Source organism: Adiantum capillus-veneris, chromosome 2, assembly GCF_014529385.1.
Source record: "Adiantum capillus-veneris isolate H3 chromosome 2, ASM1452938v2, whole genome shotgun sequence".
Lineage (NCBI taxonomy): Eukaryota > Viridiplantae > Streptophyta > Polypodiopsida > Polypodiales > Pteridaceae > Adiantum > Adiantum capillus-veneris.
In genome coordinates, this window is record NC_140932.1 from 87,822,701 (window position 1) to 87,835,612 (window position 12,912).

The window sequence follows — 12,912 nt, forward strand, 5'->3', positions numbered from 1 at the left end:
AATCCTGTTTTTAAGCCAATTTTAGCTCTTCTATGATTTTTTTGGTGGCTTTCATGATATCCAAATGCAGTTTTGATTTTCCATGTCACATATTGTAACATAAAGCTAATATTCCTTGAGTTTTGGGGCACCTAATACCCTATTTTTCATAGTAGACAACGATGGTTGATTTTTTCAATTATCGAAGAAAATGAAATACTCTAGTATATCAAGTATAGCTTTTTCAATATTGTTAGTTTCTTGTGACAACTACATGCATTTTGTAGGTAGTAACCATATCTAGTCATAAGGATCAAATTTGGCTAGATATTGAATAGTCTCTATGGGATTCTACAACTTATAATGTTGAACCTAGTTTTTTCATGTTTGCTGTATTTAGCACTTCATCTTTGTCCCCAAGATTCCGCTTGGTAAGAGATGTATTATTCTTTTGACATGCTCCATGGCTTCTTATGAACCTAAAGGACAACAGGGAACTAAGAAAACATGCATATATTATTTGTATTGAGCGTGGCTATAGAAACTTTGATGATAGGTTTGCAGAATGGTAAACATTCAACTTTTTTGTACCTATTTATTTTGGCAAAACAAAAAATAGTGAGTGAGAAGCAATCATATGCTCTGATCACCAACCCATTGAAGTTAACTAGGGAATTTATCTCAAGTCCTACAAAAATCCCTAATCTTATTTCTATGCAACAAAACGTAAGAAATGACTGTTTTGATGAAAATGTACTGGTCCATCAACTTTGGAGGCTTGGTGTGACCAAAAGATGAGAAATTTTACAAGTTTCTTATTTTTTCCATGTGTAGTAAGCCTTGAACTATAACCTCATGAAAGGATTTCACAAAATGAGTGGATCTACTATGGTTTTGGAGGTTTTTTTCAAAACCCTGAAAGGAAACTTTTATGTCCTGTTAGGTTACCAACCTAGTGTTAAACCTATTGGGATGCTAGAAGATCTCAAGATCAAGGTCTTTGGACATAAAATAAGGATTACCTTCATTGTTATGGATTTCTCCAAACACACTATGACATCGGAGATGATCTTAGGACGTCCTTTCATGAGGAAAGCAAAAATGGTACATGACTGGTCTAAAAACCATGTCTACTTGCAGTTCGAAGATTCTGTCATTCAGTGGATCTTGTGACGGGTCGAGCACATCCTCTAGGAAATAGGTTTATAATTGATCATAGATGTGACACCACAGTTCACTCGGCCCCATTGCAGTATTGTTACACGTGTAAAGCGGACACTGATGTTGGGGAAGATTCTCCTTATATGGATGTTCTACCTGGGATGACTGAGTCTGACAATGTGGATTGGGTCCACCTAGCAGCAACCATAGACACTTGGGGAAACAGGGAGACGACCTGGGTAACACCTGAGGGGGATGAAATGCCCGTCCCCTTAAATATGCTACAAGCAATGCATATAGCTTCCGGCAAGACTCTTCCTAATATAACGAAGAAAACATACAAGTGGTTCCCTAAAGATTTTTTAACGACCATAGCTACTGCTAAAAAATAAAAGCCTTGTAAGAAACGTCCCACTCGCTCCAAGGAATGTAAAGAAACATTGCGTTGGATTCCTAAACAACTATTGGAAGCCCAAGGCTACTATAAAGGAAATGATCAAATCTGGGTACCAAAACGTAAATTGTACTCTTACCTGCCATCTGACCCATGTAAGCCCAATCCTGTAGCTCCAAAACAAATTGACAATCACAGACAGAAAAAAATTACAGAATGCTACACACCCGCTCCAGAGCTAGTTTGGGTACCGAAAAAAGGACAATTTGTTCCACCTAGCTCAGGAAGGGGGGAGTCCCATGAAGCCTCTAGCTCATCATGTAATGCATCCATAGAGGTAAAAGCTTCTCCACAGCCTCCACCTACAATAGTGGACCTCCATAAATCTACAAAGGAATCCACACCTCCTAGTGTTCAAGAATCACTTGATGAACCACTTCAAGTTCGATCCTTGGAGAGTACCTTACCACCCTTGCAACTCGGCGAGGCACCTAAGGTAATGAAAACTACTGGCAAAAATCCCCACCTATTACCAACTGGAACAATTGGTTTCAAAGGGTGACAAGCTCATTTCAAACGGTATGATCTACCCAAGGAAGGAGGGAGTGTTTGCTGACATCATCATTCACTTGCTTCCCTCTCAACCTTCCTCCATGATCTCTTAATCTCCAATCTTAGGGAATGTATATATAAAGCCTTATACTCACAAAAAACAAAAATAATAAAGATCAAGAGCAATTAGCAAACGAGTATGCACAATAAAAGTCAAAACATTGACCCAGACCTACACATTCACATCCGGTACACTGAAACAGAAACCTATGTCATAAAACACCTTTGATCCTCATCACTCAAGTGATGGAGGGTAGGTAAGATTAGTACGATAGGAGTGTTTCTGATTTAGAGTTGAGTGATTAGCAAAGTTCCTTTTTTCCCACTGATGTGCCTCCTAGAGGTATTCTTTGTGTTTCCTAGTGTGTAGAGAAACGTGTTGCTGTGGTTAGGATTTGGACCTTCATGGGATCTTTCTCTCGTTCACACTTCAAATCAAGTGCGACCATCAACACAAACAGGTGTTTCTTGTCCATTAGCATTGCCCTTATCTTTTTTCATCCATGTTTGTATGCTTTCATTGTGATTGGTAGCAAATATTCAGTGCATTTGCTTAGTATCAAACATTAAATTCAATGTAATTTTTTGTCATAATCACTTGTCTAGATTTAAAAATCAAGCAGTCCGACTAAGCTAGTTTGACCAAGTTAGGTGTTAGAGATCTTCTCTTAATACCATGGGTAACGCCTTCCTAATAATCAATGGTTACTTAGGTTCTTAATCCGATTTAGGCAGCATTGTGTGAAATGTATTAGGGATTTCTAGTGGGCTTGACCGTATTGACCTTTAGCTTAAGTATTATAAAGGGAGTTTAGAGCTTGGGATGAGCTGGGATGTGTTCAGTGTTATATGACCCCCAAAGTTACAAAACTAAAATGCTGAAAATGAACAAACAAAAAATCAAAGTGCCACATTGTAAAATCTTAAGCTGGAAGAGAAATCTCAGCTTGATTGGGTACTTCACTCACATGTATCACCTATGGTACTAGAGCCCTAGAGGTTCCCAGTGTGGGCGCTTTTCCTTGAAAAGCAAAAAACCCAAGGCATACAAAATAAGCACACACATCAAAATTGAATCACTGTGAAAAGACTTTTGGGGGTCAAAGAAAAGGTAATCAGTCAGGCGATGATTTCATGAGAAATTTCTTTTCTCGTAGCTTAACTACAAGGTCTTCTAGGTATAGCCTCTAGTCAACCTTCGAACATGAAATACTTGGCTCTTGTGATTAAACAACTTAATTGACCAGAGAAAATTAAGAAGCTTACCCATGGTATTAATAATCGATCTCTAGTGCCTTTCGACCGTTAAATTAGCGACCCCAGACTTGTTTAATTTTTTACCTTTACATCTGTTTATGCATTTGATTATATTCCAATTTAATGTTTATTGCTGACAAATTGTTTAAAATTTTGTTACCAATCAATTTGTCTGCCTAAAACTGCATATGCTTTTTAATCGCTTATGAGCATGCAATTACTGTGCCAATGTTGTTTGATTTTGTAGTGACTGAAGAAGGCTAAGGACATTCATCTCAAATGCTCTTCCACCTCGATGAACAAGCTTCGACTCAATAGCTTCCGAGGACGGAATCTAAATCAGGAAGGGGGACATGTTAACCCTCACGGCTCACAGACACCATATCACCCACGACGGACGTTGTAACCTACAGTGGACATTGTATTATTTATTTGGTAGAGTCAGGGGCCGGGCTTGTCGGTCCAATAGGAAAAGGGTAAGAGTGATTGCCGATGAGAGGCGCACTCTAACTGGAACATTCAAGGGATTAGTTGGCTAAGCATGGGCGCCCAAGTGTGAATGGAGCGAGCTCATATAAAAGTCAACTAAACCTAAAATTCACTCATTCTCTCATTTGTGCAATAGAAGTGTGCTCTTGCTCCATCTCCATCTTCTTCTTCTTCATCTCCTTGTGTGTGTGTGTATGCGTGAGAGAGAGAGAGAGAGAGAGTGCGATCAAGCATTGCGACGACGGCACGACGGCAGCGAAGCGGTTGAGCGCGGCAAAGCGGCGGCTCCTTCTTCTTCCCGGCGAGGAATCCTCCACGAAGCAAGCATAGAGCGGTGAGTGACACACCATCGCCTTCTTTGAACTTACTAGTTTAGGCTTGTTGTGTGCTTGGAGCCATTTGTGGCTCGCACACGGTGTATTGGCAAGTTCCTTGCATTGACACGTGCGACATACGCGCACAATACTAAACCAATTATTCAATGGTTTTTTCTGGCAAGGTTTATGGAAAGGTTTTATCCATGTTGCATTTTCCAAACAAAAGTTGTTGAAGATAAATCTATTGGGGTAAAGGCGGTGTGTCTCTTACCTCTATTGAACACATCAAAGACGTCCAATCGCCCATTACTTGTACACACCTTATTCTTTACTAGATAGAAGAATAAGGGTCTCTCTCACACACATAGTGTTGAGCTGCTCCACCCAAATCATGTGTTCACTCTATCTCCCCCTTCTCAATCTCTGCACATGCACCGCATTCGCGCACTCACAATTGGTATCAAAGCTACGACTTGGCAACAACGTGGAGCACGATGACTTTGAGAGCTTCAAGGAAATAGCTCGCTTGCTCTCAACAATGGAGAGATCAAGAAAGATTGAAAGCTTTTAGAAATGCAATGGGATCTTGTGAGCTCATTTGAGAGTGATGTATACTCGTGTGGAAGCTCAAAAGGAGTGTGGAAGATTGTGTGTAAGTGAAGGTGCTGCCCTAAAAATTATGTGCACAACAACACTATTTTTAGATTTGTTTTTCACCTTGTAGAAGACAAATTTGAATATTCAGCCCACCATGCCCATTAACGTGGTCTACAACTTTGTAAAAGAATTTTTTTGCAAATTCCTCACCGTTTTGCTGATATTTAGCTCATACTGACTGTATACAAAAATTGCAGGTTTTCTATTTTTGCATAGTGTGCAAGTTTGATGCACTTTTGGAAGCATGACAGATTCTCCAAGCGGGTGCATAAATTTTGAGCTGAAAATGCAATTTTAGCTTGTGCAAAGCTTTGTGGTTTGAGGGTTTCTGATAGATTTGGGCAAAGAGACACGGAGGCATTTACACAACACAAAAGCGGTCTCTTGAGAGACATGGTTTTTGGAGCACACATGTGGAGCTTCTTTCACAAGTTTTCACAAGATACTTTGGTAGTGATTTTGTGCTTGGATTCATGGTCTTTGCGTATGGTTTGCATATGGTGATGGCACATAGTTGATGCCCATTGTACATGCATTTTGGCAAGCACATTCAAGTGTCGATGAGCTCTCTTGAGAGCATTTTTTTTGCATTGATCAAGTTTTTGGATTGCAACTCTTTTGGCACTTGCTTATGCGGAGTCACTCTGTTGATATATGTTGAGTACAGATTGCCATTGTATGTGAAAATGTGGAGCCATTTTGGTATTTCTACTCATTGGCATTGAGTAGTGTTATGGTCTATGGTAGGGATTGTACTTGACTTTTTGCTTAGTTTTCAGAGAAAACTCTATCGTTTTTTCCTTAGATTCTTGCCATGGTTTATGCGTATTTGCAGTTTTCTCTTTGATGCTTTAGTGGTCGAGTTGAATCTCACTCTGGCAGTTATTTGCAGTTTTTTGCTTGCGGTTTGCGTTGAGTTTTGGCTCATTTTGTAACGGAAACTGTGCTTGTTTTTCCCGTCTTCTCCTCATATAGTTTGAAGTGTTATGCCATATTGGTCAATATATTCCCACTTTGATAGTGATCGAGTGTTTACTCTCACTTTGATAAGTTTTTTCAGCTTGGACACAATTTGGTGTTCTTCTACCCGCTCTCTCTAGGGAATGAGGATTTGCGTTTGCTTGTGTGGCTACAATACATGCAGTCACAGGTTTCAAAGGTTTTTGCAAATTTTTGGAGTCGGTTTCTCTTGTGGGATGCATTTTGAGCTAGTTTGCTCTCTACTCGCGTATATGGTTATGTGCTTTACGCTCGGTTGAGTAGTTTGTCTCACTTTATGTTTGCAAATAGCACATTATGGAGTTTGTTTATGCATATGTGAGCATTGGTTTTGATGCATTTGGTCATGCTTTTGATCATTGTGTAGTAGTCAAGTGATCTTTCACTTTGTTGCCACTTTGGCATTCACTTATGGCAGCAGAAATGTGTGACCATCTAGAGTCAACACTGATGACTCTTGAGAGATGGCGGTTATTGCCGATACTTACATTTTTGAAATTTGTGGTCACACAAGGCACATTAGAGATCTTTGTTTCATGAGACAACAACAAAGATCTATGCATGGTGCACATCAGGTTATGACACATGCTAGAGTAGTGGCTTCATATGCCAGTGATGGTGATGTCACATTTGCTTTTAACGTTCCTCCTGGTTACATGTCTTTGAGCAGTGGCGGTTCTCCATGTTGGTTGCTAGATGAGGATGCAATTTTCCATGTCACAACACATTGTGACATGTTTACCACCTTCTCTAGTGGGAGTTTTGGTTGTCTTCACTTGGCCGATGGTTCGGCGTTTGACATAGAGGTGCAGGAGATGTTTGTTTGTCATTGCCCAATGGTGCATCATACACGTTACGACATGTGCGCTATGTTCCTCAGCTGAGATAGAGATTGATCTCAGTGAGACAGTTATCAGACTTTGGTTGTCAGATGCTGCTTAGAGAACAGTCTTTCCAAATGCATTGCGATTCATTAGTGATTGCCAGAGGAGCCTGCAGTGGCCTGGTATATCGTATGCATGTGTCTGAGGTTTGAGTGTTGTTACTAGCATGATTTGAGCAAGAGATGAGACGTTTAATAGCATGCTTTGGTTTTGTTACTGGCATGCTCCACCATGCTCACAAGATAGAGCATTTACTTGTGCAGGATGTGCCAGTAGACTCTATAAAGATAGAGATAGAGTGGCAGTGCTCTAGTGAGACACAGTAGGTGTTGTTAGAGTTTGTGCAGGTAGAGGTAGAGCATGTATGCTCCCTAGAGACACAGATAGCACTCATAGATATGGAGTTCTTTAATATGCTCATGCTAAAGGCTTGAATCGGGTGCAAGCATGCATAGTTTTGCCTATGGGTAGAGGGCATGTAGCTTTCCCAGTAGTCAGTGTTGACACATCCATACGCGATGGGTAGTCTTGATGATGTAGTGATTGCAGATAGCATAGGGAGGTGAGTTTTGTGCAAATTATGTCAGCATTTGGGCGTCTCACATTTGACTTACTAGTGTCGGTGATGCATAATCTAGCAGCTGTAGTGGAAGCATTTGTAGAAGGGGCTGTCAATCATGTGATGGCTAAAACTAGCATGATGCATAGTGGAGTTTTGCAGACCATACAGAGTAGTTTGTGGGATTTACATACAGGCTCTAATGTGGGTATGTACGCTTGCCTACCACCAAAGCCGATGTGGCTGCGTGTAGATTGACAAAGTGAGCGAAGGGGCATAGGTTGAGAGAGTCTCTCACCTAGTTTCTTGTACATACTAATTTTTTAGCTAGTAGGTCTCACTTATCGATGCATCACCTTTAAGTGGGAGTTTGTTGGGGTAAAGGTGATGTGCCTCTTACCTCTGTCGGACACATCAAAGATTTTTGACCACCCATTACTTGTACACACCTTATTCTTTATTAGATAGAAGAATAAGGGGCTCTCTCACACACTGTTAACCCTCACGGCACACGGACACCCTATGATCTATAAACGTTGTATTATTTAGAGTCAGGTACCGGGCTTGTCGGACCAATAGGGAAAGGTAGAGTGATCGCCGATGAGAGGCGCACTCTAACTGGGACATTCAAGGATTAGTTGGCTAAGCATGGGCGCCCAAGTGTGAATGGGGTGAGCTCCTATAAAAGCCAACTAAACCTAATTTTTTACTCATTCTCTCATTTGTGCAATTGAAGAGTGCTCTTGCTCCATCTCCATCTTCTTCTTCTTCACCTCCTTGTGTGTGTGTGTGTGTGAGAGAGAGAGAGGGAGAGTGTGTGTGCGATCGAGCATTACGAAGGCACGACGGCGGCGAAGCGGTTGAGCGTGGCACGACTGCAGCTTCTTCTTCATCGCGGCGAGGAATCCACCACGAAGGCGAGCGTAGAGCGGTGAGTGACACACCCTTTGTTCTCTTGAGCTTGCTAGTTTAGGCTTGTTGTGTGCTTGGAGCCGTTTGTGGCTCGCATACGGTGTATTGGCAAGTCCCTTGCTTCGACAGTGCGGCAAGGAGCGCACATTTTTGGCGCCGCTGCCGGGGATATGCCCTACACTAAGCTCGGTTAGCACTTTACGCTTCCTTGTGGTGTAATTTCTATCATAGGAAAGGCAGTGAAGGAGTGTGTGGAGATTTCTGTTTTTTGCGTTTTTCGCATTTGCTGTCAAGTTTCAATTTTTGCTATTGTCTGCGTTTTTTCAATTTCTGTAATTTCTGCATTTTCAAGTTCGGCGTTTTCAATTTCTGCAATTTTCTGCATTTCTGCGTGTTTTTTAATTTCTGCAATTTCTGCATTTCCGCGTTTTCTGCAATTTCTGCAATTTCTGCATTTCTGCGTTTTTCAATTTTTTGCATTTCTGCATTTTCAATTTCTGCGTTTTCAAATTCTGTATTTTCTGCATTAAAAAAAAATAATAAAACAAAAAATTTGGAAAAAAAAATTTCTGAAAAAAATAATAATAATAATAATTTCGGAAATAAAAAACGCGAGTGAGCGGGCGGCGAAATTTTTCGAAAATAAAAAACATGACTCTTAAAACGGACGGGTTGGTTTGTATAAAAGAAAGATCGGGATCATTTGCCCAGGCCCAGGCCCAGGCCCAGGCCCAGGCTCAGTCCTCAGTCTTATGATATATACTAGACTCACTCTTATATATATACCCTACTCCCTCAAGAGAGAATGAGAGCATGTGGGACAAGTCCTCCACTCTCCTCCTTTCTCTTCCCCACTTGCACCCTTAGACTTTCTAGTTTGGGCTAGTTCCCTACTGGAAATTGACAGTTTTAGGGATTCCGAGGCATAGAGTGACCAAACGGAGGGCTGTAAAGCACGGCACGACCCCTGACCGATACGCTCGTTCGAGCTATCACACGGCCCTTCCACGACACCGCTCTAAAAAATCTAGCAAAAAAAACAAACAAAAAACACGCTAAAAACTAGTCACAAGGCCTCCTAGAGCAGCTTTTGACACCTTAGGGTATCAAAAGCACATGCACTTACGCTCTAGGCGGGTGCTAGAACACGAGCATATTGAGGGGTGCCTCTGTCATACGGACACCCATTACCCTTCCACGATAAGCTCTAGACCCTCAGCGGGACACAAGGTAGCACCACCCAACCCTAAAATACCCCTAGTGATTCCTCCTCCGACTCAGAAATCATGGAAGCATACCCACCCAAAACACGAGAGAGAAGACCATGCACCTCCCGAAGCTCCACAGCCTAGTACTAGTATGTTTTAGAAGCCGTTTCATGGAAACATTAGGTAGAGCTACTCCGCTCGGAACCTGATGCAAATGAAGCACACGAAGGGGGTGGGGAAGTGGACTCTCCTTTCACATCGCACGTGGACCCCACACCCCCAAAGAGTGTCCATGTGGATATCCTGCCAACTTCTTACCAAGAAGGCCCTGTTGAGCTGCCTCCTTCAGAAGTTCCCTCTAGAGTACCGTTGGTGACAAGTAAAACCACGGGGAGCAACATTGCTTCTACCTCACAAGAAACCGTTAACACGTCGACTCTAGAAGGATGGTTCATTAATGATCATTGGACATACGACCTCCACACTGAGGTGTTGACGGATCTACACTCTGGCCATGCCTACCATGTAGGATGGATAGAGATTGTACAATCCACCTCTAGTGCCACGAGCATCGAAGATCAACAGAAAATGATCTGTAATGTTATCCATGGCATTATTCAATTAGAAAGGCAAAACCGAGGGGTAAATATACTCTCAACTGGCCCCATGAGATTTCTGGATACGAGCAAGGCTCAACAGCCTACTCTATCACAAATGGAGACTCCTCTAATGAGTCCCATGGACCCATCTTACGTCATTTCACCTGGGTCTCTATGCAATCTGAGCCTCCGAGCGAAAACTTAGCTTCCCTAACTTGCTCAACCCTCTATCAAGGAAAACACAGTGCTCACTCCAGGGATAAGCCTGACAGAGAATGTACCTGATGACATCTACGGTTAGCGCAGTGCCACTACCTAGTGTCGCAGTACCTAATATGGGGCCTCGACCGTATGTGCCTCTAGCCCTTATGCACACATGGCCCCCACACCTCCAATAGTACCACTTGCTTATGCTCCTCGGGTGCCGCTCCCTAGCTCTTATCCGAGTGGACCTATGCCCGGTTATGTTCCATATCCTGCATCATCTACACATATGCCAAGACCGGTACCCGTTCCTCTCCCACATATGATTCCAAGAGTACCTCCACCGGCCCTATACTCCTCACATAGGTGACTTGGCAGCGTTTGCTCAAACCATAGGTCGATCTATCGCGGAAAATATGCGTCACGCATCTGATAGAGAGCCTAGAAGTAAGGCAGTACAAATTGCCAAACTCACGCAAAAATTCAATGGGGACGAAGATGCTAGGAAACACATTGAAGTGTTTGAACAAGTATGTGATTCCTTAGGGGAACGCAACGAACTACATAAGTGCAATGCCTTAAGCTTGACATTAAGTGGGAAGGCTGGAGATTGGTATAGGACCCTAAGGGTGGACGAGAAAACAATCTACCCTACCCTTCGAAGGTTGTTTCTAAAGGAGTACATACGAGAAGGTGTGCTTTGGGGTGTAGCATCTCAGCTACAGAAGGCCGAACGTAAAGAAGGAGAGTCAGTAAGGGACTTCATTAGTCGTCTAAAGCACTTAAACTCTCGTTGCCCTGTAAATGAGCGCTTCAACAATAACCAACTGCTCGATCGATTCATTCGAGGGTTGAGGAATGAAGGAATCTATAATGGACTAGTGATTAGAGGTATCACAACCTGGGAAGATGTCACTGCCAATGCAATCCAATTAGAGGACAACTTGATGATAGCAGGCATGAGGGTGTCTATGACTCGAGATCCACTAGCTCACAAGCCATTGAGTATGAACCCATGACTGCAAAGCCCATTGCCAATGAGCCAAAGGTATTTGAGACATTCTTGACAGACCTCACCAAGGCAATCCAAGAGTCTCTTAAGGATAATCGACCCCCTCAAATAGTCACATGTATCCAAGAAGGGAGCAACAATGGTGTTCCATTTGCTTAGGTCCACATAGCACTAGTGAGTGCCCTACGTTTAGAGTAAAATTTAATGGAACTTGCAACGCATGTGGTAGGTATGGTCACCAAGCTAAGGATTGTTTAATGATCAAACGTATGATGGCAAATAGACCACCTGTAGCCTGGACGGATGCACCTCGAGCTCCTGTATTGATGCCTACTCCACCTGTTGAGAAACTACCGCAACACATGGTCCCTAGACCTCAAAATGTTGTACAAGCTACACCGCTACCACCTCCTGTGCTAGGACCGCAGCCCCCGCATCCAAGAGTCGCCCCTATGAACCAAGTGGGTTGCGAGCCATCAAATGCTTATGCAGATGGCTGTGAGGAGGAAATAGACACTAGTATTGCCTACGGACTTGATACATTGGAAGAGTATCCTATATACTACATGGAAGATTGTTGGGGACAAGTCAAGCCGGTTTATCAAGCTGCTGCTCTCGCATCCAGAGGTCAAAATATCAACACCCAGGCTAGGAGGCCACCTCTTCAATGCTACGAGTGCGGTGGACCACATCGAGCAGCGGAGTGCCCTATTAGGCTGCAAAAGAATGCTGCACAGATGCAAGTGAATCAAGGGAGCACGTCTGCAATGCCAATACTCACATGTAATCGTTGTGGCATAGATCACTTGATTGCCCAATGCCCCTATAACCCAAATGCGCCTAAAATCACACCCCTGAATTTGGTCGAAATTGCTAGTGTGACATCGCCAATACCACCCGTCGCACCCGCTTATGCGATTACACGGTCCATGCTTCAAGGGCCAGGCATATCCCTCGAAGAGAGAGATACCGCGTCAATTATCCAAGCAAAGAAAAAGAAGACACGAAGGAAGAAGTCGCAGAATACGGAAAATTCAAAGCCAAGTTCCAAAACAAACATAGGAACAGGAGATGACCCCGTGTATATGAATGACCTCGAGGATGATTCAGATTCAGTCGAGACAATGGAGACTAGAACCAATACCACAAAGGGAAAGACCGACAAAGAAGACCGTAACATGGAACCAAATGAAAACCGAATGAGAGAAAACCATAAAGAGCCTCTGAAAACACCACAAGTGTTTCCAAATCCAATCCAAGACCCCCAAGATAAACCGTAGGGGCAAAAAGGGAAGAATCGTAAAAAGAAGATTGGGACGTACCCAAACCCAGTAGACGAGATTGAGCAGGTGAAACATCTAAGAGGTTTAGTGGAGGAGACTCAAAGGAAACTAGAACCAGAACCCATGCAGGTCAAAATTCATGACACAGTGTTTCCCATGCAAGTTCATCCACCCCACATGAACCATAGACCGTTAGCCATATCTAGTATCATCCAAAAAGGGAGTGAGGACGGGACATCAGAAAGTGAGCATACACCCTTCTTGTTGGAAAGGATGTTTAACGAAGGAATACCTGATCCCATTGAGGAATATGAGATTCCATCCTCACCAGTTCCTAGTCAAGGACCTACACCCTGCAAAACGCCAATGAATGTTGCCAAACTAGT